The sequence below is a fragment of the Propithecus coquereli genome, unplaced genomic scaffold (genome assembly GCF_000956105.1).
Source record: "Propithecus coquereli isolate 6110/MARCELLA unplaced genomic scaffold, Pcoq_1.0 Scaffold44, whole genome shotgun sequence".
Taxonomy (NCBI): Eukaryota; Metazoa; Chordata; class Mammalia; order Primates; family Indriidae; genus Propithecus; species Propithecus coquereli.
In genome coordinates, this window is record NW_012150174.1 from 5,201,897 (window position 1) to 5,228,928 (window position 27,032).

General features: G+C 39.2%; 1 protein-coding gene and 1 pseudogene across 1 annotated transcript in view; one reads left to right on the top strand and one right to left on the bottom strand.

The window, feature by feature from the left end:
- Positions 1-27,032, bottom strand: part of PDE3B (phosphodiesterase 3B, cGMP-inhibited) — a 162,369-nt gene that overhangs the window by 95,375 nt on the left and 39,962 nt on the right. The window lies entirely within an intron of this gene.
- LOC105818220 lies at positions 3,198-26,755 on the top strand (annotated as a pseudogene).

Genomic DNA, 27,032 nt, shown 5'->3' on the forward strand with positions numbered 1-27,032 from the left:
AATAAAATTATACTTTTAAGTTTCTTTTCATTCCATACATAGTAAGCCAGAGAGTGACTATTTCCTCAAAAGGGCTTTCAAATTCCGAAACACAAGAACTGATGCACTTCCATAAAAAGATATTTATGAAACTCCTGCTACTTAATTATTTCTTACATGTGTTTATAAAAGCGTCCATTATTTTTGCAAATCACTTTATTCAAAACATGGAAGTTAATGAGAAAGATTCTAGAAGAAAATATTGTTTAAAAGCCATTTTCCCCTCACCCCTGCTTCCTGACACACACACACACACACACACACACAACCACTACCATATTTTAGTTGCTTGGGTTTATAGAAATTATGCATACAATATGTTTCTTTAAAAAAACAGCCAGGCACGGTGGTTCGCGCTTGTAATCCTAGCACTTTGGGAAGCCAAGGTGGAAGGTCCACTTGAGGCCAAGAGTTTGAGACCAGCCTGAGTAACATAGCAAGACCCTTGTCTCTATAATTAGCAAGGCATGGTGGTGCACACCTGTAATTCCAGTTACTCAGGAGGCTGAGGCAGGAGGATTGCTTGAGCCCAGGAGTTTGAAGCTGCAGTAAGCTATAAGTGGGCCCACTGCACTCAAGCCCAAGTGACAGAGCAAGACCTTGCCTCAAACAAACAAAAAAAATAAGTATATAGCACATAAGGACTTAAAATGAAAACTACAAGCTTCCCTTTACCCCTCTGCGCTAGAGTCAACCACATTTAACAGAATCTGTTTCAGGTATCTTCTACTGTCCTCTGTATATAAGGAAGAAATTGTAGCACTTATGCTTCCTTGTACCCACTCATTTTTATAAGTTATATTATTTTTTTACAATGTTGGGGCCTATGATTTTTGTGTTATGTGTATAAGTCTAATCAAATAGCAGATTAGTGGGCTTTACCATATTATGATTATGTATCATTCACTCTAGAGCCACAGTCACTAAACCCATAGAAGGAAATGGAATTCTATATAATTGAGGCTTTGCCACTTCAAGTAGGATCTTCCAGATATTACCATCAAATGGATCCCCATATTCTAACCTCACTCATGTTTTCTGCCATTGCTTCTTTTTTTAACCCCATGTAATGATTAATATTTTAAGTGACAGCTAAGAGAGTCTAAAGACAGCTTTCAAATATCTCAAGACATGACACCAGTGAAAGAGATTATTTCATATTAGCATAAGAATACAAAAAGATTTAGGTAAGTTTTTATGCTCAGCTTTTAAAACTGCCTATTAACTAGAAAAGGGCACCTAAGACACCCCTTCAGAGTTGTCCTAAATTGGGTTGAGGGAGGGTCAAGCCTTTATTTATAACTCACGTTGATAAGTCATTTAATGTGGGCTGCCCTAGAAAGAGAGTATTATCTTGTTTAAGACAACCCTGTTTAGAGTGAGCAGACAATTTGACAATTCCATGAGATGGCTGCCTCCTGAGACCTGTCAGGGGAAGACCTTCCCAGCAGCTGAGGGAATAAATCTTTCAGTCCTGAAGGAAAGATCTGGACAACATAATATAGCATCCTTGATACACGGTTTTTCCATATCGCCACTTTCTATCTGATTCAGATTCAGGTCCCCAATCCCACAAAACTCAAAGAGAATACAGTCAATACACATTTGTTCTTTTCCCTTTCCTATCAAACAGGCTGGCAATTCTTGTATGTGCTATAGATGGGCACAGGCAGTGAAGAAGGAAAAAATGGCAAAGGGAAAAAGTATAAGGAGGAAGGGAGGAAGAATAAAGAAAAAGGAGAATAGTAAAAATATTATACATAATATAGATTTCTACCCACCTCCGACTTCATTTGGCATGGAATTCCTACTAACTACTTGCCATCTAAGGTTACAGCTGACAAATGAGGGTGAGCAGAAATCAGGGCTTCCAAAAGTACACTTTGATATATTTCTATATAGCTAAATGCAAGGGAATAATGGTTGACCATGGCAGGAACAGGAAAAGTAAGTGATTAAAAAATGTCAAATTAAATCTGCTGTGTGTGTATGTATGCGTGTGTATAATAACTTAACCAACACAGTTAAATCACAAAGAATCAAAACCTTAGAAATAAATGACTACCCAGATACACTATTCTTTCTCTGAATCAAGAAATGTTTTGGATAACCACTAAAATTACAAAGTCAGTTTACTAATTTCACAGATATTTAATTACAGAATTCAGAAAAAAATGGTTATAGTTTTCACAATATGAAAATTGCTCTAGGGAATGTGAAAAGAACAAACCATAGAGCCCTTCCAAAAAAAAAAAAAATAGTACCTACCTTCGTGGAGCTTATAAATCAGTGAGAAAGATAAATACTTGAAGAACAATTATAATATATGACTGAGCTAAACTATAACCGTATGTCTTTGACTTTTATTCATTGTTGATATTAAAAATGTCTCCTATAAAACACTGTTGAAATCATCCTTAAAGTTATTTAATGTCCCAAATGCAAGTACTCTCATCATAATTTTCTCCTGGAGTTTAGTTCCAGAAAAAAAGTTGTTCTCTTTTATTAGAAACACACACACTGACCCTGCTCCCTTATTCCATTTTTTTTCCTTTTTTGCCAGCCATTCAGGATGCTCAGAACTAAATTTACTACTCAATTTATATTTACTTTGTTCTCAGTGTGTACACACTGGGAGCTTAGGAGGAAGAAGTGGAGTGGAGATATAGATTTGGGGATTACTGGCATAGGGTAGTAAAGATGTGATAACTCGGGGAATAAGAAGATAGCCAAGGACAGAACCCCAAGGCACATCAACATCTTTAGCATTGCATTCTGCATCTCAAAATACACACAACTCTTCTTAGATAATGTTATAACAGAGAGAACAGACTCAAAAAGGGGGAAATGTTTTACAAGTTGTCTCCTTAAACCACTCCCCATAACACACACACTCTTTTTGGGAATTAAAAACTGCATCCCTGTCTAAGGAAAATAATCAGAGGGGCCAGGAAGTGTTCTTTGTTCTTTGTACCACAGAAGATGGCTGCGTCATTTAGATTGTCTTCACCGGAGATGCTATAGTTAAACAGCAACAGCCCAAAGCTGAAAACTCCTTTTAAAAAAGCTCTGTATTGCTGCGTATAGATAGGACAGTGTTTTTTTTTTTTTTGAGACGAGAGTCTGCCATCCTCCTCATCTGCTGGCAAATTAATAAGATGCTCTTTCCTTCTCCTGAAACCACTTATCCTCATTCTTCATTCAGCCGTGGGACAAGTACTGAACTTTCACCAACAGAATTTGGTATCCCTGGTTGGGCCCATCAGCGCCCCAGTGGAATGGCTCCCTCTGACTGCTGCTGTGGCAGGGAGAAGCCCCAGGTCAAGTTGTGGGTCTTCCCCAGTAGGAGCAGCGTCTTGTTGGGGTGAGAGAATAAGGTACCACCCCAGCAGCTGCTGGAGACTGTTTAGCTCCAGGGAACTCCTAGTCTCTTTCTCCCCAAATTAGACACAGCTCCAACCAACCTGAACTTTTTTTGAGGAAAAGAAAACGGATTTGGGAAATGAAGCGACACCTCGGCCATTTTAGTTGCTGAGTTCCCCAGTGTGCACACCGAGACCTTGATTCCACCCATTTGGGCGAGGTTTTCAAACCTTCCAGCCCTGTGGCAGGGCATTTTGTTTGGAGGCACCATGTGAGCGTAGAAATTGCCATTGAATGGAACTAGGGAACCTGGGGGATTTTCATCACCTTTTGGATTAGGAGATGTTCATTCTCATTTGGGAATTTAGTTGTCGTTTGTGGGTTCCCACTCGTTTGGTAAGACCTTGGCGTTAAGATGATTTGCGTTGGGAATTCCCTGTATTGTCTACTTATTATGTTGTGTTCATTATTGTTATTTGTCAGCATGGGAGGCTCCATTCTATTCCATCTGAAAACCCCTTGGGGAGAATCTTGGCTGAATGGTCAACTTATAAGTCTATGTCTAAAAGACAATGGTGTTATTGTAATCCAATGTACATGCTGAAGTGTGAGGAGAAGTGGCTGTTGAATGAAACCTTAAATTATACTACCTTAAAACTGGAATTATTTTGTCAAAGGTCAGGTAATGCAATGAGATCCACATGTACAATCTTTCATGCAATTGCATAATAAAGAGGCTGAAAGGCCATGTGATAAAACTGGGGAGGGATAAATCGGGTTTGATCTCATGAACCTGCTCCTCTGCCGCCAGCTCCCCATCCACTGGGGAAGGTACCGCAGGCTCGGCTGCACTCAAGCTCACGTTGCTGGGGCCCCCAATGCACTGGTCATGGAGTGCACTAATGGGAGCAGCTTTCCCCCTGCCCCCACCTGAATACCACACCCAGCCTGGGGAGCAGCCCCAAAGAGCCAGGCCTGAAGCAACTGCTGCCTGCCACTGCTGCCACCATCTTGGCACTGTGAGAGGATCCAGGGAGGGAGTGACTGGGACCGATTCTTCAGTCCCATGCCCACTAGGTCATGACTTGGGAGTGGGAATGGTCTCTCCTTCTAAGTCCCAGCAGGTAACTCAATTTGGCCAGAGGGCACCCACAGTCAGGGCAGAGCAATTTCCATTATGGCAATATCAGATAGGGGGCTTGAATGTGCAAGGACAGCCAGCAAGGTATTATTGGACTTACACAAATTGGGATCCTAATGTGGACGCAGATGGTGTGAGAATAAATCATTATCAAAAGTGTACGCTGGCAGGCCTCTGGAGGGAGAGTGCCTAGAGAGAAAAGTTTAAACAAGGTCAAAGAATTACAACAAAAAGCTAATGAAGATCCCTCTAAATTTTTGGAACACATCAGGGATATAGGAAATATAAAGATGTGGATCCAAGGGCCCCCGAAAATATGCACATGATTAATATGACTTATAGCACAGAGTACTCCAGATATACAGAGGAAGCTGCAGCATGTGGAAGGAATAATTGGCATGAATCCCTTACAGCTTGCTGGTATCACCTTTAAAGTATACAATGCTAGGGAAGAACAGAAACTGAAACCTATGTGTGTTCTGTTAGCTCTGTCAACTAAGGGTCCTCTGAGACAATCAAAAGGAAAGGGCAGAGAAAGTTGCCCCAGGTTGAAGTCACCTCTAGGACTCAGATGACAAAGGAGGGGGCCCGGGACGCCATGCCTCACTAGTGGCACCTATCCAAATGTCCCTACAGGAGCCCCGGGTATGACTGACAGTGGGGACTCAATCAGCAGGCGTTTTAATTGGCACAAAGTGATGCTGCCACAAAGCTGTGTGGGCAAAAGTGGCCCAGGGCCTCCCCCTTGGCCTCCGCCCTGGGCCTCAGGCACCAGCTGCACACGGCATTCCACAAGCCAGGCAAGGGGCAGAGGGGGGCCAGACAGTGGTGAGGAAGCCATCAGCAAGTGCGGGTGAAGAGGTGGACCCCAGAGAGCCGCTGCTAGAGCTATAGCTACTCCCACTGCCGCCTCCACCGCTGAATCCGGCACACCTGGGTGAGTAACAGGAACATCAGGAGCTGTGCCAGAAGCAGCAGAAGCTCACCTCCAAGGGCACCACCAAACTCCTGCTAGATGAATACCTGGGCCTGGTTAAGCATACAGGAGGCTGCCACTGGAGACCAGTTCGCTTTGAAGTTTGGTCCTCAGCCGACTTGCACATTGTTGCAGCATTTGCAAGAAGATAGCTACCAAACAGTGAGTAAGTGGAATAGGCCGATGGGATCCAGGACATTCAGAATGAATTTATATTCCCCATACCAATGAGTATAGATTCGTGCAGGATCTACGAGCCATTAATGATATTGTTCAAGTGACTATGAAAGGTACTCAGTCACATTTGAACAGCAGGATCCTGGGACAAGGGTGGCTCCTGGCACTGCTGAACTACGTTGCCTCAGAGATTTAAAAAAACTCTCCTGCCTATTTGGTGAGGGCTTAGCAGGGGACTTGTGGAACCTGCAGTTGGATAGATTTGCAAACATGGCATGTTACTCCGAATTAGCAAGGGAAACCACGACAACTGTGCAGGTACCCAGGAATGGCAAGGTTCTGTCACATCTGGATCCCAAACTTTGGACTAATAGCAAAGCCCTTGTACGAGGCCCTTAAAGGAGCCAGCCACTGATCTGCACTACAAACTATCAAAATGCCTTAAAAAAAACAGAGTCTTATGACTGCCCCAACTTTGGGGTTGCCTGACTTGCAGAATTTAAATTATACGTTCATGAAAAATATGGAATGAGCCTTGGAGTCTTAGTACAGATATGGGAGACATCCCACGGCCAGTGGCATACTTGTCAAAGCCACTGCACAATATTGTGAGAGGCTGGCCTCCTTGCCTCTGAGCATTAGCAGCTACTTGCGAGTTGTTATTAAAGACTGTGTCTACTCTCAATCCTGCCACCCTGTTACCAGCTAAAGAGAATGAGCCTTTGCAGCATGACTTTTTAGAGGTTCTGGAGGCTGTCTATTCTAGCAGGATAGATCTGTCAGATCAGCCAATGCCAGAGCCACACTGGGATCTTTCCACCAATGGGAGCAGCTTTATGGACAATGGACAATGAAGGGCTGGATATGCATGGTCACGGAACGATGGGCACTGGAAACAATGGCACTGCCACCTGGGACTTCACCCCAGAAAGCTGAGCTGACTGCTTTAACCAGAGCTCTTCAGTTATCCAGAGGTAAAAAAGGTAAGCATTTATACGGACTCTAAATATGCTTTTAGGATTGTGCATGCTCAAGGTGCCATTGGGAAAGAAAGGGGGCTCCTGATGACAGGAAATAAGGATCCAAAGTCTAGGTTTGACTCCTTGTGAAGCACTTACATGAATGCACACAATATCGGCATGTGGTCTTAATGGATTTGGTGGGACCTCATTTAAGAGATGCTGTTTGAATCAGAGCTGCCCTTTATGTGCTCAACACAAACCAAAGACAGAAAAGTGACAGGCTGTGTAGAGGCTTATCCCACCTGAATGGAGAGAGCATCAGAAGTTACCAGAATCCTTCTGAAAGAACTCATTCCAAAGTATAGACTCCCTTCCTCCATACAGAGTGATAATGGACCCTCCTTTATATCAGAGGTAACTCAGCGAGTAAGCAAAGCCCTACATCTACAATGGTGCTCCCTGCCCTCCTCCGGATAAGGGTAGCCCCTAGAAGTAGGCTTAAATTAAGCCGGTAAGAAATAGTTTATGGGAGCCCCTTCATAGCACTCCCAGGTAAGTATGGTAATATAACCATGAGTAAAGAAAGCAGAGTAAAGCAGTATGTCAAAAGAGTGGGTCAGATACTAACCACTATGCATGAGTTTGCTTCTTTCAGGTCTTCACCCCAACTGGAGACAACCCTCCACCCCCTTTAAACCAGGAGACTTGGTGTTGCTTAAAGCCTGAAAAGAACAAGGACCTAAACAACAACTGTCAGAAAAGTGGAAGGGACTCTATGAAGTGCTTCTAACAACTTACACCTTGTTGAAATTGTTAGAAGTAAAAGCTTGGGTCCATCATACCAGAGTAAAGAGGTATCCCATGGAAGAAGAGGACCTAATCTCCCAGTGGATGGGCCAGCCTTTAGGCAATCTAAAGTATCTGTTTAAGAAGAAGGAAAAAAAATGAAAATGCTGATATTTTCACTAACCTTTCTTTGGTTATTTGTTCTGTCTATAGAATGGAGAGATAAGTCCTTAGTGAGGATTCCTCCAGGCTATTTATTGCCTCTTCTGCTGATCTGTCCTCGCTGCTAGGTTTGTCATCCTAAATTTCATTTGGTGCAAGTATTCCTGTACATGATTTCTCAATTCGCAGAAGCCAGTCTCTCAGATCACCTACAGGGTGCAACTAATAGCTCCCCACTCAGAGGTCCCATGTTTCTTTCTTACCCAGCCCTGTATCAGATGTTGTGTGCAAGGTGACAGTAAGGACCCACAGTCCTACTGGTGTCTTAGATACCAAGCAGGGTAAAATCTCTCTTATCAGGTATCCTCCATTTCAACTTGTCAATCCTCACAGTTGTAGTTGTTGCTTATGCCCTTTTTTACCTCGTAACCTGTTGCATTCTTTATTTTTGTACATCTACTGCCAAAGCTTTGCAATGGCATAAATAAGTGTAAACCTTCCATCTAAAACATTGCCCCAATTCAGCAGGAAATAGCTTGATGACTATGTCACCCCTCCTCCCATTGATGTGGAAGGGTAAAATTGACATTGGGGAATATGTAACAGAGGGAACCGCTTGGAAAAAGGTAAAATATTTTATAAGTTGTCTTGTTAACTGCCTCCCCCAATTCTTTCTGAGAATTAAAACTTGTATCCCTGCTCCACCCCAGTAATTAGAGGGGCGGTGAAGTGTACTTTGTTCTTTGTACCACAGGAGAGGACTCAGTGGAATTGTCTGGGCAGAGGTCATGAGATTGTCTTCACTGGAGATGCTATAGTTAAACAGAAATAGCCCAAAGCTGAAAACTTTTAAAAGCTCAGTATTTCTGCTTATAAACAGGACGGTGTTTCTGTTTTTTTTCTTTTTTTTAAGATGAGAGGCTACCATTCTCCTCATTTCCTGGCAAATTAACAAATGCTTTCCTTCTCCTCAAACCACTTGTCCTTGCTCTTTGTTCAGCCATGGGGACAAGTACTGAACTTTTGGTAACAATGGCATCCTCAAATCTGATAAGCAAGTCTAACATAGCTTTGTCTAAATCATAAATAAAAAGGACAGGGCTAAACTGGGCACAGTGGCACATGCCTGTAGTCCCAACTACTTGGGAGGCTGAGGCAGGAGAATCGCTTAGCCCAGGAGTTTGAGGTTGCTGTGAGCTAGGCTGAGGCAAAGGTCCCCTACCCGGGAAAAAAAGGGATAAAAAAAAAAAAAAAAAAAAAAAAAAAAAAGGGGGACAGGGCTAAGATAGAGATAAGTATCATGACATTAGAAATATATTTCTTGTTAAAAACCTGCTGAGCCAGTGTCACCAAAAATGGAAGAGTCCCTCCTCAAAAACAATTAATGAACTGGCACAAACTGTCAGAATAAACTCTTCTTGAACTCTGAAATCTAGTGAAAATCTTACAACCACCAGAGGAAGGCTTCAGATGGAGCAGGGACCCCTTTAAGGGCCTCGGGGTCCCCCCAAGCATGGAAATAAAGAAAAATCTTGAGTCCCTTCAGGGGAAGATCCAGGCACCTAGCTATCCTTAAAAAGTTAATGGGAATAATAATGAACCTCTAGGAAAGGCAGTCATGAGGTGTTTTGGTTCCCTAAGGAAACTTAACATATATTCTTGAGTTGTTTTTCAAAAACATCCTCTGGATGGAAAATGCAGATAAGGGGGAACTGAGGAATTGAATTCTGATCTAAATTTCCCTCTGAGGGGCCTGTCACATTCATCTTAACATTCTTTTCCCCATCCAAGAATCTCTGAATCCAACTATGCCCCCTCCCCTTCAAGACATAACTGTCTTTTTGAACCAGGCCGATATATAACCTCCATATATTGATTTGCAATTTTTCTTGCCTGAAATATACCCCTTCCTTTAAAAACCCTAACTTATAAGCCATCAGAGCATCCGGGTCTTAAGCATTAGCTGCATATACTCCTTGCCTGGAGCACTACAATAAAGTCTTTTCCTCCCACTACAACTCTCAGCTTCAGTGTTTGGCTTTGCTGCATTAGGCAAGCAGACTTCAGATTGGTTCAATAACATGTCTGGTGAAGAAAGAAGCAGTTGCTTTGTGGTAAAAGAGAGCTCTGGCATTTTAAATTGCCTGCCTACCATCCCCCACACCCCAGACTGGAGGCAGCTATAGAGAGATCAACGCCCCCCACTCCTAGTGCAGGTTGTAAGGGAAGGAGCAAAAATACAGACCTTATTTTAAAAGAATTGTGGTTGCTGGGGTTTGACTTGTCTGGCAGCTCCGTGAAGGGCAGGGTCAAGGGCTTCCCTTTGTTTCATTTGATTCAGAGCAGTCCCACAGCTGGGCGGCTTCCTGGGTGCCTAAAAAGGCACTACATGCAGCAGCCTGAGGCAACTGACAGCAGTCAGAGTGATTGACAGACAGACAGCAATGTCGGAGAAGAGAGGCCAGAAGAGACATGGGAGATAGGGGGCTTTTAAAAGCTCCCACATATATTGGAGAATCCAGAGGGACACGCATTTGCCCAGGGCTAGACACATGTTCAGAAAAGGCCTGAGAACACAGAGCCAATCTGAAAAGACTAAGAGAGTATTCTATTTTCTTTTTTCTTCCTTTCTTGTTTCTTTTTCTTTTCTTTTCTTCTTATACCCTCTTTCTGCCAACAGGTGTTAAAGGAAACTGTCAAAATGCTAGTTGACCACTAAGTTAACAGAACACAGGATTCAGTGGCCACACAAGACAAAGAATACAGACTTTACAAAAATCTTTAGAAAAGTCATTAAACAACAACAAAAAAAAAACTCACAAGAAGTACCAACAAACCCCAGGGAGGGGAAAGAATCTGATTTCCAGAGTTGCCATATTATGATGTTTAAAAATGTTCAATTCTCAGCTGGGCGCGGTGGCTCACGCCTGTAATGCTAGCACTCTGGGAGGCCGAGGCGGGTGGATCACTCAAGGTCAGGAATTCGAGACCAGCCTGAGCAAGAGCGAGACCCCGTCTCTACTAAAAATAGAAAGAAATTAGCTGGACAATTAAAATATACATATAGAAAAAATTAGCCGGGCATGGTGGTGCATGCCTGTAGTCCCAGCTACTCGGGAGGCTGAGGCAGAAGGATCGCTTGAGCCCAGGAGTTTGAGGTTGCTGTGAGCTAGGCTGAAGCCATGGCACTCTACTCCAGGCAACAGAGTGAGACTCTGTCTCAAAAAAAAAAAAAAAAGTCCAATTTTCAACCAAAAAAACAAGAGACATGCAAAGAAATAAGAAAGTATAGCTCATTCACAGGAACAAAAGAAATTAACATAAAATGTCCATGAGGAAGTCGAATATTAGGCTTACTAGCCAAACACTTTAAATCAACTGGCTTAAATATGCTCAGACTCAAAGAAAACCATGGACAAAATTCCAGAGAAACCAGGAAAACAATGTATCACCAAATAGGGTATATCAACAACAACAAAAAAAAACTATAAAGAAGGACCCAAGTAAAAATTCTGGAGCCAAAAATTACAGTAATCGAAACAAAAAATTCACTTGTGGGATCAACAGTGAAAGGAGAGGCCTTGCAAAATTAACAGGAAAATATACAATCCCACAATTTCCTAGTAACAATTAAAGATGAATCCCATGAGTTCTCTCACTAACAGGTACCCTGCAGGAGTTCTGCTTTTGCACACTTTCTGAAAAGGGCTGAACAGAGGCAAAAGAGATGTAAATCTCTCTTTCAAAATTGCTTTGAGAATCTGCTTTTTTACAGCCTGAAAAGTTCATGAGTGAACAGCAGGGTGAGAGCTTCAGGCCTCAACCGTATCTTCAGAGTCACATCTCCTGAGATAATCCCATTCCCAAGGAAAGGCGGAGGGGAGCCAATTCTTAGACTTTCACATCCTGCTGCAGTTTCAGTTTCTGTTATCAGCTCCAGGAAAGAAGAAAGAATGGAGCAGATGTAGCAGTACCCTGTTAATTTGGCTACAACCATATACTTTCTTCACCCCCTAAATAAAAAGCCTGAATACCTGGTTCTCTCTGTCAACCTTCTCTACCTCCTTCACTTCTGTGTTGGCCTTTTTTCACCCAGGAAAAAGTAAATAAATTTCTTTCTATCCTGATCTTTGGAGAAATCTTTCTCAACAGGATATAAAATTCTTGGCTGGCAGCTGTTTTGTTTAAGACTAAAAATGGGACCCCAATCCCTTCTGGCTTATAAAGTCTCTGCTGAGAAGACTGTTGTTAGCCGGATAGGTTTTCCTTTGTAAGAAGTTGTTGTTTTCATCTCACAGCTTGTAGGATTTTCTCCTTAACTTTAACTTTGGCCAGACTGATGACTACGTGCCTTGGTGATGTCCTATTTGCTATGAATCTTCCAGATGTTCAATGACCATCTCGTATCTGGATATCTAAATCTCTAGTGATACCAGAAAAGTTTTCCTTGATAATTACCTCGAATAGGTGTTCCATGCTGTTTGCTTTTTCTTCTTCTCCTTCAGGGATACCTATTATTCTTATAATAGCTCACTTTACATAGTCCCATATTTCTCAGAGTGATTGTTCATTCTTCTTTACTCTTTTTTCTGCATTTTTGACTGACTGGGTTAATTCAAAAGCTTTCTCTCCAAGCACTGAAATTCTTTCTTCCGCTTGGTCTAGTCTGTTGTTAAAACTTTGTGCTGTATTTTAAAATTCCCTAAATCACTCTTTGATTTCTATAAGTTCTGCTATATCTTTTCCTATGTTATTTATCTCTTTAGTAAGTTTATCATTCATGTCCTGAATTATTTTTTGGTTTCTTTGTGTTGGTTTTCAACTTTCTCATCAATCCCATTGATCTTACTTCCCATCCATATTCCGAATTCCATATCTGACATTTCAACAATTTCCTTTTGGTTGGAGTCCATTGCTAGAGAACTATTGTGATCCTTTTGGGGGTTTAAAAAGAATTTGTTTTTTCATATTGCCAGAGTTCTAACGCTTGTTCCTTCTCACCTGACATCTCTTCTCTCAGCTCAAGACAGACAGGTTTGCAGTGCACCTTTCCTCCTCTGCCTGGAACTGTCCTATTCAGTGAAGAGAGGGAGAGGTCCCTGGATGGCACACGTGAGTCCTACTCTGGAAGACTGACACAGCAGGAGAGGGATGGATACACTGTGAGCATTTAACCCTGTTGCTCTCCTGTGTCTCACATCTCTCTCACTATTCCCCGGTGGCTGTCACGGGCAGTTGGCACACTGCAGCCATAAATGATCTTGAGGGCTGCCCCACTCACATCCATGGGGCAGTGGAGTTTGTTGGCCTGTGTTGGCTTGAGCGCTGCCCCATTGGATCCACAAGCGGTGGCATTTGTCAGCCCACAGTGGCTTGAGCTCAGCTCTGCCCATCTGTCCATGTCCACAGGTGGCAGTGTTTGTCAGCCCGCGGTATCGGAGCTTTTGCTCAGCCCCAGGTCACCCAGCAGCAGTGGGGGTGCACGACTCCTCTCCACGGGAAACTCCAAGAGTGCCCAGCCTCCCTCATCCCTCCCCAGCCCAGCAGGGGCTATGGGGAGGCAGTAGCAACAGATCTGGTGCCACAGCACCTAAAATTCACAAGCTAGTGTTTCCTTGTGCTTTGTCTCTGGAGCAACATCACTGCTCAGTCCCCAGTCTGATCCCTATGTCAGTCCTGCAGCCTGCTGTGAAGAAGGGTCCCTCTTGCATCTCAGATACCAATGTCCCACGGAGGGGTAGAGCCCTGGGATTCTCTCCTCTGTCCCTTCCCACCTGCAGATGCCTTCCCCCGTACCTCTAATCCCACAGAGTAGGTTGTTTCTCTTCCCTCACCTTCACTTTGGGAGCCTCCTGTCACCTTTCTGTTGATTCACAATGCTTTCTCTTAAGACAATTGATCTGAAGGTGAATATCCACTCTCCACTTTCAATTTTCTCTGAGAGCAGTGTGTGCAGGCTGCTTCTACTCTTCCATCTTGGCCCCTCTCCTAGTAATTACTTTAAATGTAAATGAATTAAACTTTCCAATTAACAAACAGATTGGCAGAATGGATTAAAAGAACATGATGCAATTATGCTGTCTACAAGAGACTTATTCTAGATCCAACGACACAAACAGATTGAAATTGAAGGATAGAAAAAGATATTCCATGCAAATAGTAAGCAAAAGAAAACTGAAGTGGCTATACTAACATCAGACAAAATAGACTTTAAAATGAAAATTATAGGCCGGGCGCGGTGGCTCACGCCTGTAATCCTAGCTCTCTGGGAGGCAGAGGCGGGCGGATTGTTTGAGCTCAGGAGTTTGAAACCAGCCTGAGCAAGAGCGAGACCCCGTCTCTACTAAAAATAGAACGAAATTAATTGGACAACTAAAAATACATAGAAAAAAAAAAATTAGCCGGGCATGGTGGCGCATGCCTGTAGTCCCAGCTACTCGGGAGGCTGAGGCAGAAGGATTGCTTGAGCCCAGGAGTTTGAGGTTGCTGTGAGCTAGGATGACGCCACGGCACTCTAGCCTGGGCAACAGAGTGAGACTCTGTCTCAAAAAAAAAAAAAAAAAAATGAAAATTATTACAAGAGACAAATAAGGATCTTATATATTCATAAAGGGTCAACCCATCAAGAAACTACAACAATGATAAGTTTATAAGGATATTTTTTTTTAGAGACAAAGTCTTGCTCTGTCACCCAGGCTGGAGAGCAGTGGTGTGATCGTAGTTCATTGCAGCCTCAAACTCCTGGGCTCAAGTGATCCTCCCACCTCAGTCTCCCAATTAGCTAGGTCTACAGCTACATGCCACTGCACGCAACTAAGTTTTTTATTTTTTTGTAGAGATGGGGTCTCACTATGTTGCCCAGGCTGTTCTCAAACTCTTGGGTTCACGTGATCCTCCCACCTCGGCCTCCCAAAGTGCTGGGATTATAGGCATGAGCCACTGTGCCTGGCCAATAGTTTATATTTAGTATATTAACTAATAGCCAAAGCCTCTATTACTAAGATTAATTAAGTACTGTAGTATATTGTGGCTATTAAAGTATGTATGAAATACATTTCCTAAAAATTTTTCAGCAGAAATCTTAAAACAAATATGCAATACTTAATTATTCTATATGTTTTTTAAAATTCAGTAACTAAAACTTCTGAACTATGTGACATAGACTGACATGATTATTTAATTTTAAGATTAAAAACAATTCACTGTTGCAAATTTAAGGGTTCATAAATTTAAGAACCCAGTTAGGTGCAAGTAGTAGTATATTTTAAAATCTAATCAAAGAAAACTTACACTATAACAAATAAAGAATATAAATTCTGACCCCAGCAAGAAACACTAGGAATATTAGAGTCAAACATTGATTCTAATTGTCTGAAGAATAAATGCTAATGTCTAAGTTACTTATAAAAGGATAGAACTAAAATTTTAGGAAAAATAATAAGGGTTTCATAATAATAAAATCTATCATATGTATTCTCCCCTAAAGTTTTCTAATTCAAAATGCGATTAAAGAAAAAAAAGATATCCCAGGGTACAGTTACAAAAGTCAGTATTTTTCATCCTAGGCAACAATATAGATTCATTTGGTTGCTGTTAGTTTCTTTTCCTGGATGAATGCCTACAGACTTCCTAAAAGACAGAGTAATGACAAACACGTGTTTCAAGAAAACAGCAACGCCACAAGCTAAGGAAGGTCAGATATATTACGTCAGAAATGAACTTTATTCCACAATGGCACATTTCAAGCATGAACACAATATTTCAGAAAACAATAGGTTTTAGGTATATTTGTCATGTCATTTTTCACAGCAGGAGGCTAGAACAAAATATGACTTGGTTTCTACAACATTTAGAAGTTTTAACCAAGAATATCCCCAAACAGCATGAAAGACATTTTCTTGGTGATGCATTATGTTGTCAAATATTTTTTCACTCCTATTTTTCTTTCTTTCCATGTTTCTTTCTTAGCTTTTCTTATTATTTTCCTTTGGTTTGTAGTACCCCAGTCTATTCCACAGACCTCCCAGTGATACCCTTAGGTACTGCTTTATTCAACCAGTATACTCAAAACCAAGCACATTTTTAAATTCTTCTCTGCAATAACAATTCCTCTGGATTACACTTTAAATTTTTTTGCCAGAATTACCATGAATTTAACTTTAATTACAATGAAAGGAAAGAAAGAAAGAAAGAAAGAAAGAAAGAAAGAAAGAAAGAAAGAAAGAAAAATTTATAAATACTTTCTTCGTATCCTCCTCATTCTCCTGCAATCAGATTATTGTAATTTTTTTCTAACAAATATATACAACACGTTAAGTGGCTGGCAAACTTTGTAAAGGGCAAGATAGTAATAGTTTAGGCTTTATGCCATGCATATTATCTTTTTTAAAAACAATCCTTTTAAAGCGTAAGAACCAATCGTAACTCATAGACGGTACAAAAATAGGTCATATGCTAGATCTGACTCATGAGTTGCAGCTTGACAACCCCCATGTTACTATGTACCTGATACAGTACAGTTCTCAGTATCCATAAATATTAACTCATTCTAGCAATCCTAAGAGGTAGGTGCTAATATTACCATCATCCCCATTTTTAAAGCTCAAACAACAAAGCATTAAGTAACTTGTCCAAGGTCATGAAACAAGTAAATAGTGGAGTTGGGATTCAAATCTGGGCAATTCGCCTCCAGAATCTGTGCTCTTTACTACTATTCTATGCTACCCATCTATTACAAAGGATTTAAAAGAGTATCAAATGTAAAGGAATCAATATTCTTTCAGAAACCTTCCTATCAATAAACAAGGGAATTATGGTACCGACCATCCCTTCTAATTTGAAAGAGAGACAAAAACATATCACCTATCAAGAATCAGAATGGCATTCAATTTCCAGTAATACTGGACGAGAAAAGACAAAAGAGCCTTCACATTTCTGAGGAAAAATAATGATAAGGATCTCGAAACTATAAATAAACTATGTAATCAAGTCTGATGGTGAATAAAGTCATGTTCAGGTATGCAAGAACTCAGAAAACATACTTTCCACATACTCTTTCTTTAAAGGTTACCTGAGGATGTACTCTAGCAAAATGAATGAGTACACCAAGCAGGAGAAAAATAGTTAAATCTTCAATCATTATGGAAGTTCAAAGGAGGAAGACTCTATATCCAAGAGAGCCAGAGAAAGAAAGTAGAGGTCATTTGACTGCTTTAAAATAGAAGAGGGAAAGAAAGGTTAGAATAGGGAGGACATCAGCATTTGTTCATTTCAGACAAAGAGAACAGCATAAGCAGAGACCACTTTTTAGTTATCCCGGTAATTGCTCTTTGGTTAAAAAGGACCAAAATTAGCATCTGAGCAAAGTCATTCTCACATTGTAGTTTCAAAAGAATAGTGACTTTTGGTAAGATTTTCTACGTGGATTCTTGTTTTAAACGTTTTCTACGTGCTCATGTTTTAAACACAGCACGTTTACTTTTGTATGTAAAATGTATAAAACTGGCCAGGAGTGGTGGCTCGTACCTGTAATCCTAGTAATTTGGGAGGCTGAAGAGGGAGGATCACTTGAGGCCAGGAGTTCGAGACCATCCTGGGAAACATAGGAAGACCCTATCTCTACAAAAAATAAAGAAAGAAAATAAAATTATCCCGGCATGGTGGTGTGTGCCTATAGTCCTAGCTACTTCGGAGGCTGAGATAAGAGGATCACCTGAGCCCAGGACTTTGAGGCTGTAGTAGTAGTGAGCCATGACTGTGCCACTGCACTCCAGCCTGAGCAACAGAGTAAGAGCCTGTCTCAAAAAGAGAAAAAAAAGAAATGTATTAAACTAATCAGATTTTGTTAACAGTTGTAACTTTAGCAGAATCATAAAAGGCAGCACATTCTTTGCATTAATTCTAGATAAATAATATATCGAAAAATTATCGGGGGGCCAAGTAATCAATGAAGTCCTCTGAAGGCAAATTACTTAGCTTCTCTGTAACTTAGTTTTCTTATCTGTAGAATACAGTTGTACAGGCAGTAGTAGCATTATTAGCTTTCCAAACACAGTTGAGTTCAAATCTAGGCTCCGCTGCTTAATAACTCTATGATACTGGCCAAGTTTTAACTTTGTCTACTACCCATAAAAATAGAGTTAATAGTGGTATCTACCTCAAAAGACTGAATGTTAACCATTGAGTAAAGTGTTCTCCTTCTCAAATTGTTTTTAACACAGCAAGAACACTTTCCGAAACTGTTAGAGTCCCTTTTTCTCCATCTTGTAGAGTAATGGTGGCTATGTTAATGGCTAAACTCAAACTCCTAAAAAATGACATCCCACTCTTTGATGTCTCTTAAACATATTTTTCGGCTAAAAGTCATATCTTTTTCAGCGTTTTTTTTTTTTTTTTCATTTTCTCTCCACTACCAATGGCTTCCTTTTCAGGTCCATTTCCCACAAAATGATCCTGTACGAAAGCCTGTATCACTTCATGAAAGTTATTGTAAGAAGGAAAAATAGCAGCAAATGCTAAAGTAGGACAATCAACTAGGCTCACCTACTAGCTGACTTCCACACCCTAGCTTGAAGAATGTGTAAGTATGTCATACCTTAACAAAATTACTATAGTTGCATTGGTGAATTTGAGAATTCCCAAACATTTCAGACCTCATACCACATTAGAAATAGTGTTCAATTTCCAACTTTGATAGATCTAAACAAACAAACAGGAGAGATGTGAGTAAAAGAAGGAATATATAGGAAAAGACAAAAGACAGAGAAACACAGATAAAATAAGAAATTAAAACATACAGAATTGGAACTTACTGTCTCTTTTTTTAGACCATCCAAGGGGCTGAGATAATTTTATACAAGATGAAACATTCACCCCTGATCTTTCAACACACCTGACACTCTATAGAATCCTCTACAAGTTCCTTGTTGTTACTTCTTGTTGAACAATACTAATGAAATTTATAACCTAATGAATGAAAATTTAGATGTTCAAGCATTTTAGAAAAGGGAATCTGAATGTCATATTTTATACTGTTATTTTGTAAAGGAATATGCATACTACTATTCAAAAACAAGTACAGCAATTTCCAAAAATGAATTTTTAATAATATGCATGTTTAAAATATTAAGAATTTAAGCGTGCCTTAACAATAGGAATTAAAATAGCAATTTCATTAGATCTATATGAAACAATGCACAAAATAGAAATCAGTGTTTTGTGTTAGGCAAAAAACGGATCTAGAATGCTAACTTGATATATAGTTGACCCTTAAACAACACAAGTTTGAACTGCATGCATCTACCTGTAAGCAGCTTTTTTTCAACCAAACATGAATTGAAAATGCAATATTTGCAGGATGTGAAACACACGTATACACATGATCTTATACGTGGGTTCCACAAGGTCAAATGGGGGAACTTGAGTATGCACAGATTTAAGTATATGCAGGGATCCTGGAACCAATCCCCCAGGTATACCAAGGGATGACTGTATTTTAAATTACCCTATTTAATTTGGCAAACACAGATGATCCATTCTAGTAAGTTACCTTGAACAATTCTATTTTATAAGATCATTACTTTCCTATTAATATTGGATAACCATGAAAAAAATGACTCTAAGAAGGACCTCCAAAATCTATATTTAAAAAGCATTTCCTCAGAGTATAGTTAATCTAATCTGCTCTTCATATTGAACTAGACTAGAGCCATGGTTCTCTAGTTGCCCCATTAAAATACGGTTGCTGAAACCCCATCCTCTGACATGTTGATTGAGCATTAACACTTCCTATTAACAATGGAAACATTTAGTAAAGGTAGGTCCCAATACACAATGTAGACACAAGAAAAAAATCATTTACGTTTGTAAGCTTTTTCATGATTTTCATCTCATTTCCTTTTTTTAATTATTATTATTATTATTATTTCAATATGTTACAGGGATACAAATGGTTTTGGTTATTAATACATGGATTGCTTTTGGTATCTTTGAGTCAGGTTATACGTGTGCCCAGACAGTGTTCTTTGCACCTGTTAGGTAGGTTTTCACCCTTCCTTTCCTCCACCCTCCCCCTTGCTTGGTTTCCACTGAGTTTTACTTCCCTCTGTGCACATGTGTGCTCATCAGTTAACTCCAATTTAATAACGAGTACATGTGGTGTTTGTTTTTCCATTCTTGTGATACTTCACTTAGGATAATGGTCTCCAGTTCCATCCAAATTGTTGCAAAAGGCATTAACTCATGCTTCTTCATGGCTGTGTAGTATTCCTTGGCATACATATACCACATTTTGTTAATCCATTCATGAATGGATGAGCACTGGGTTGATGCCACATCTTTGTAATTGTGAATTGTGCTGCAATGAACATTCGAGTTCAGGTGTCTTTTTGATAAAATGACTTCTTTTCCTTTGGGCAGATATCCAGTAGTGGGATTGCTGGATCAAATGGCAGGTCTACATTTAGTTCTTTGAGGAATCTCCATACTGTTTTCCATAGAGGTTATACTAATTTGCAGTCACACCAACAGTGTATAACTGCCATTCCTTTCCTTCTGTATCCATGCCAGCATCTATGGTTTTGGACTTTTTAATAAAAGCCATTCTAACTGGGGTAAGGTGCTATCTCATTGGGGTAAGGTGCTATCTCATTGTGGTTTTAATTCGCATTTCCCTGATGATTACTGACATTGAGCATTTTTTAATATGCTTATTGGACATGTGTCTATCTTCTTTTGAAAAGCTTCTGTTCATGTCTTTTGCCCACTTTTTAATGGGGTTATTTGTTTTTTTCTTGGTGATTTGCTTGAGTTCCTTGTAGATACTGGTTATTAGCATGTGAATATTTTCTCTCATTCTGTCAGTTGTCTATTTGCTCTGTTGATTATTTCCTTAGCTGTGCAGAAGCTTTTAATTTAATCAAGTCCCATTTATTTATTTTTGTTGTTGTTGTGATTGATGCTGGTGTCTTCTTCAGGAATTCTTTGCCTAGGCCAATATCTGAAAGAGTTTTTCCAACATTTCTTCTAGAATTCTTATGGTTTCATGCCTTGCATTCAAGTCTTTAATCCATCTTGAATTAATTTTTGTGAGTGGTCACAGATATGGATCCTGTTTCATTCTTCTGCATGTGGCTATCCAATTTTCCCATCACATTTACTGAATAAGGCTTCTTTTCCACAGTGTATATTGTTATCTGTTTTGCCAAAGATCAGTTGGCTGTATGTAAATGGTTTTGTATCTGGCTTCTCTGTTCTGTTCCCTTGGTCTATGTCTCTATTTTTGTGCCTCTATTTTGGTAACCATGCTGTTCGGGTTACTATAGCCTCATAGTATATAGTTTGAAGTCTGGTAAGATGATGCCTCCAGATTTGTTCTTTTTGCTTAAGATTGCTTTGGCTATTTGGGCTCTTTTCTGGTTCCAAACAAAGCATAGAACTATATTTTCTAGATCTGTGAAATATGACATTGGTATTTTGATGGGGATTGCACTGAATCTGTAAATCACTTTGGTTAGTACGGACATTTTAACAATGTTGATTTTACCGATCCATGAGCATATGTTTTTCCATTTGTTTGTATCATCTAAAATTTCTTTCCTCAGTGTTTCATAATTCTCCTTAAGGAGATATTTCAACTCCTTGGTTAAGTATATTCCTATGTATTTTATTTTCTTTGTAGCTATTATGAATGTTATTGAGTCTTTGATTTGACTCTCAGCTTGACTGTTATTGGTGTGTAGGAATGCTACTGATCTGTGTACACTGATTTTGTAACCTGAGACTTTGTTGAATTTATTTATCAATTGCAGAAGTCTCTTGGTGGAGTCTTTCTAGATCTAAGATCATATTGTCAGCATCTCATTTCCTTTCATTCTTCAAATAACAGATATAAAAGTGGAGAAAAGGAATTCTTAACTTTACAGTTCACCAAAAGCATATTTATTTAACATAACTAGAAGATGAGACATTTGCTTTGTTAACAGAGAGACAGAATAGCATAGTGGCTAAGAGCAGAAGGTCTACAGCCACTTACTAACTGTATAATCTTAAAGAAATTAAATTCTCTGTGCCTTAGATCCCTAGAGGCTCTGTTGAGGATAATAATATTAGGTTATTAAATATGAAATGTCCGATTTCTTTAAGTACTAAGTTTGAGAGTTGATTATCTCTGACATTTCATGTTGACATTTTTTGTTGTTTGTTTGTTTGTATTGTATTGTAAAGGTACATCCTCAGCCTTTCGAATGCATGTTTTGGCTTGTGATTATCTTTCAAAAATTTTTTTAGAGCAACTTTTGTGGAACCATGGATAAGTCAAAAATTGGTGTTATTTTCGAATATGAGTTCCATTGTGGAACCAACGCAGCACAGACAGCTCGAAATATCAACAAAGTGTTTAGGAAGAATGTGATTAATGAACACATAGTACATCGATGGTTTTAGAAGTTCCATTCTGGTAATTTTAATCTTGAAAATGAGTCATGTGGGTTACCTAAGACCAAGGTGGATAGTGATAAGCCAAAAGGTGTAGTGAAAGCAAATCCATCTCAACCTAAGCAAGAATTAACAGCAAGGTTTGACATTACTATTCCAACAATATTAGACCATTTGAAACAAATGGGCAAGGTAAAGAAGCTGGACAGATGAGTACCACATGAATTAAATGAGCATCAGAAGAGAAACCATCTTGAAGCTTACCTTTCTTTGCTGTCACAACATAAAGGCCAACCATTTCTACACCATATTGTTATCTGTGATGAAAAATGGATTCTTTTTGACAATCATAAGCATTTGGCACAATAGTTGGATAATGATGAAGTGCTGAAACACAGTCCAAAACCAAATATTCATCACAAAAAACTAATCGCATCTGTTTGGTGGTCCAGCGCTGGTATTATCCATGACAGCTTCATGAAACCTGGTCAATCGATTATAGCAGATGTGTACTGCAACCAATCAGATGAAATGATGAGGATGCTTGCAATTAAGCAGCCGAGATTGGTCAATCCAGAGACAGGCCAATCCAGTCTATGTGCCTGACAGCAGAGGATCTCAATCTCATTCTTTGGCACAACTTTATAAGACACATTAAGGGAATAATGGGACACAATATAACCAAACAGTTCACTACTTGAGACATTATATTAAGGCATTATTTCAGTCTTGTATTTAATTCTCCTGTGGAGGACTTGTATTTAATTCTCCTGTGCAAACAAACACTTGCAAAGAAAATTAGCTAATCTATAGGAATATCTTCTACTTAAAAAAAAAAACATGTCTTATACATCCAAATAAACTACTTTTCCAATCTCAGGCAAAATTCAAATACTTAATGCACAACAAAAAAGAAAACAGAAGTAAATATGGTTCATGTACTATTCTTTACATATAGCCACCCTCAGAATTAGAAGAATGACTAAATTTTTTTCTTGGCTTCTCAAGCTATAAGAAATCATTTCTACCACATTAGCTATTCAGTTTGCAGGGTGATTTTAAAGGAAATTCTTTCCTTCCCTAATATGTTTTCAAATCCTAATCAAATTGCAAACTTGCATGTGAATGTGGCCATGTTGTGATACCTGGCTCCTATCCAGACTAACTATCCCAATTAAAAATACAAATACCATTTTCACTAGCTGTGAATGCTGACACTTACTCATTACCCTTCTGGGCCTCTCAATTATATTCTGGGTCACTCTTTAAGCTTCAGACCAATTTGGGTCTGCTCACTCTATCTGAGATTCATAAGAAGCAAGAACAGTAAAGATTAAATTCACAAATAACTGGAAATGTAATTTTATCCCCTTTAGCTACTATATCTTTAATCAGAGCTTCTAAATGTGGTTAATAGTTTCTAATTAAAATTATACTGCAATTTTTCTTTGAGACATTTACTCTCATTATCCCTATAGCATCGCTAGAAAGAAAAATCTGACATGGAAAAAATCTTAAACTCAGAGATCTTCCTAAAAAATCATAATTTTTATCTCTTTTTACAGGCATTCATCCTCTACTTAATGGCTTATTATGCACTAGTCTTTGACAAACACAAAAGTGATAAAGGCAATTCTTTGGGCAAGAAAAGTTCTTTGGGCAAAAAATATCATTAACATATTCATCAGAACTCTTCATTGCAGGTTGATAGAAAGCCAACTCAAACCACATTAAGAGAAAAAAATAGCATTTATTGGTTCACAGGAAACTGGCATAGCTCTGAAAGAAGAGCTACATGAAGGAGGGCCTCAAAAAATGGAACTGAGTCTCCTTCGGTGTGTATGTGTTTCTTTCTCTCTCTCACTCCCTCCTCCCACTTCTCTCTCTCTTATCCTTGATAGTGTTTCCTTAGCTTTACTATATAAGCAGCTTCTACATATGAAATTGGAAGATGGCTGCCAATAACTTTATAAGCTAAATCTCACCTTCCCAATCCCAGTAGAAAGAGAAGTTTTCTTCTCTCAATGCCTATATATTGATCCTGATGGTGACTCTGATGGACTTTGGTCACATGCCACTCAGACTTGAACCTACCACTTTATCTAGGGAACTAACCTAGACTGGCCAGGATGAATCTGGGCCCACCTCTCTGGTGGGGGTGAGTGGGCAAGATATAGCTCCAAAAGAGGAAGGATAGGTAGAAGGGGATGTCCTGGGAAACAAAAAACAATAGCTATCACAGTGAACCAAAAAATCAATCATCTATTCAAATTCAAAATATGTGAAGTTTAGAAACAGATTAAAAATTAAAATACTAACAGCTAATATTCATTAAGCACTGCCCCCCCCCAAAAACACTGTCCTAAAGACTTTAAATGTTTTCACTCACATAATCTTTACAACAACCTCATAAGGAAGGTACTATTTTTATCTCCAAATCACAGATGAAGAAACAAAGGTTAAATGATTTGCCCAACTTCACCAGCTAATAAGTAGAGCCAGGATACCAACACAGGCAGTCTGGCTCAACACTGAAGCACGTAAAGATAAGAATATCAGAAATCAAAATATAAACAATGGGAAGATTTTATTGTTGCTGGTACCAGCTGCATGGTTTAAAGAAATTTGAGAGGACCAACTCCTTGAGACCCTCCCAACCCTCCAACTCCCCCATCCCTACTCTCTCCTACTCTAACACCTAAAGTATTGCCAGGTGGTATACGAGACACATTCCAGATAATGTCTATTATCCAGCAATTGGCATAAATCCTGGCCAAAGTACTCAGCATAGTTTCATAATAATCATCATGGAAGTTATTTTTAATAAATCAATGGAAAACAGAAAGACCAAAGTATAAAACAAATTAATCCTAAAAATTTTAGGGGGAAAAAAATGAGATGAAACAGGAAAGTACAGTTTTAAAGGAAATTAACAAAGTGCATTTGTAAACACTGGACTCACCAAATGTATAGGCACTTTTAAATATCATTTTAACAGTGAGTTAGTAAAGAAGTCCATATGTAATTTTAAAGTTAAAATGTTAATTAATCCTATTTAAGAGAAAATGTCCAATTTTAGATTCTATATTTAAGAAATGATTCAAATAATAATAATAATAGATTTAAAAATACATATTTCTAAACATGACTCCTCCAAGGAATTTAATTGTTTGTGTTTAAATGTAAACGTGCTTAAATGTAAATACATTTAAGCATTCCACCATTAAAATTGGAATAAAGATTTCCACTCCTGGGTATGTCGTAATAGTTCATGGCAGAACAATGTTCCTGCTGATTACAGTTAGAAAAGCTGCACTATTGATAAAAATCATATTTTTAAAGAAATCAGAGAGATGAAGAAGTAATTGAGAACAAGATGGATTAAATCTCTAGAAAGGGGAGAACTATACAGAAACGAACTGAAGATCAGCAGCTATTTTGCCCTGGGGGCATTTGCCAACAGAAGATATAATCCAACAACATATGGTTCAAAACATACAAAACAAACGCTGGCAAAACAAAAAGGAAAAACAAACGAATTTATAATCATAGTGGAAGATTTTAACATACCTCATCCAACAACTGATAGTACAAGCAGACAAAAAATTATCAACAGCACAATTAACAAACTTGACCTGACATAGATAACAGTACACCCAACAATGACAGAATTCAAATTCTTTTCCAATCCACATGGAACATATACCTAAACTGACCAAATGCTGAGCCATAAACAAAGCTTCAAAAAATTCCAAATTATTGAGAGTATGTTCTCTGACATCAGTGACTTTACCGTATAAATAAATAGCAGAAAGATAATTTAAAATTCCCTCAGATATTTAGAAATTAAACAATAAACTTCTAAATAATCCATGGGGCAAAAGAAATCAAAATTTAAAAAAATACTTTGAACTGAATGACAACAAAGATACAAAATATTAAAACTTGTGGGATGTAGCTATTATGCCTTCATGGTAGATAATGAGGCCATCTATGACATCTGTCATAGAAACCTTGATACTGAGTGCCCAATCTATACGAAACTGAATAGGCTGATAGGTCAGATTGTGTCCTCCATCACTGCTTCTCCCTCAAATTTGATGGAACCATGAATGTTGATATGACAGAAATCCAGACCAACCTGGTGCCCTATCTCCACATCCACTTCCCCCTGGCCACATTATGCCCCTGTGATGTCTGCTGAGAAAGCCTACTACATACAGCTTTCTATAGCACAGATCACCAATGCTTGCTTTGAGCCAGCCAACCAGATGGTGAAATGAGACCCTTGCCATGGTAAATGCATGGTTTGCAGCCTGTTGTACCATGGTGATGTGGTTCCAAAAGATGTCAGTGCTGCCACTGCCATCATCAAGACCGAGAACACCATGCAGGCTGTGGATTGATGCCCCACTGGCTTCAAGGTTGGCATTTAATTACCAGCCTCCCAGTGTGGTAACTGGTGGAGACCTGGCCAAGGTACAGCGAGCTGTGTGCATGCTGAGCAACACCGTAGCCACTGCTGGGACCAAGGCTTGCCTGGAACACAAGTTTGACATGATGTATGCCAAGTGTGCCTTTGTTCACTGGTGTGAGGGGATGGAGGAAGGAGAGTTTTCTGAGGCCCATGAGGACACGGTCACCATTGAGAAGGATTATGAGAATGTTGGTGTGGATTCTGTTAAAGGAGAGGATAAGGAAAAAGGAGAACAATAATAAGTTTAAAATGTCACAAAGGTGCTGCTTTTACAGGGAAGCTTATTCTGTTATAAACATTGAAATTGTGATCTGATCAGTTAGTCTGTATATAGCAGTGTATACTGTCACTGCTATAAAGTTACTAACCTATACTTTAAAATGCCTTGTTACAGACCCAAGCTATCCATTTCTCTGATGAGTATTCCCTGTCTTAAAAAAAATTTTAAATAAAAAGGAGATATCACTATAGGTCAGTCATACGATCATCAAAAAGATAATACAAAGATTATAAGTA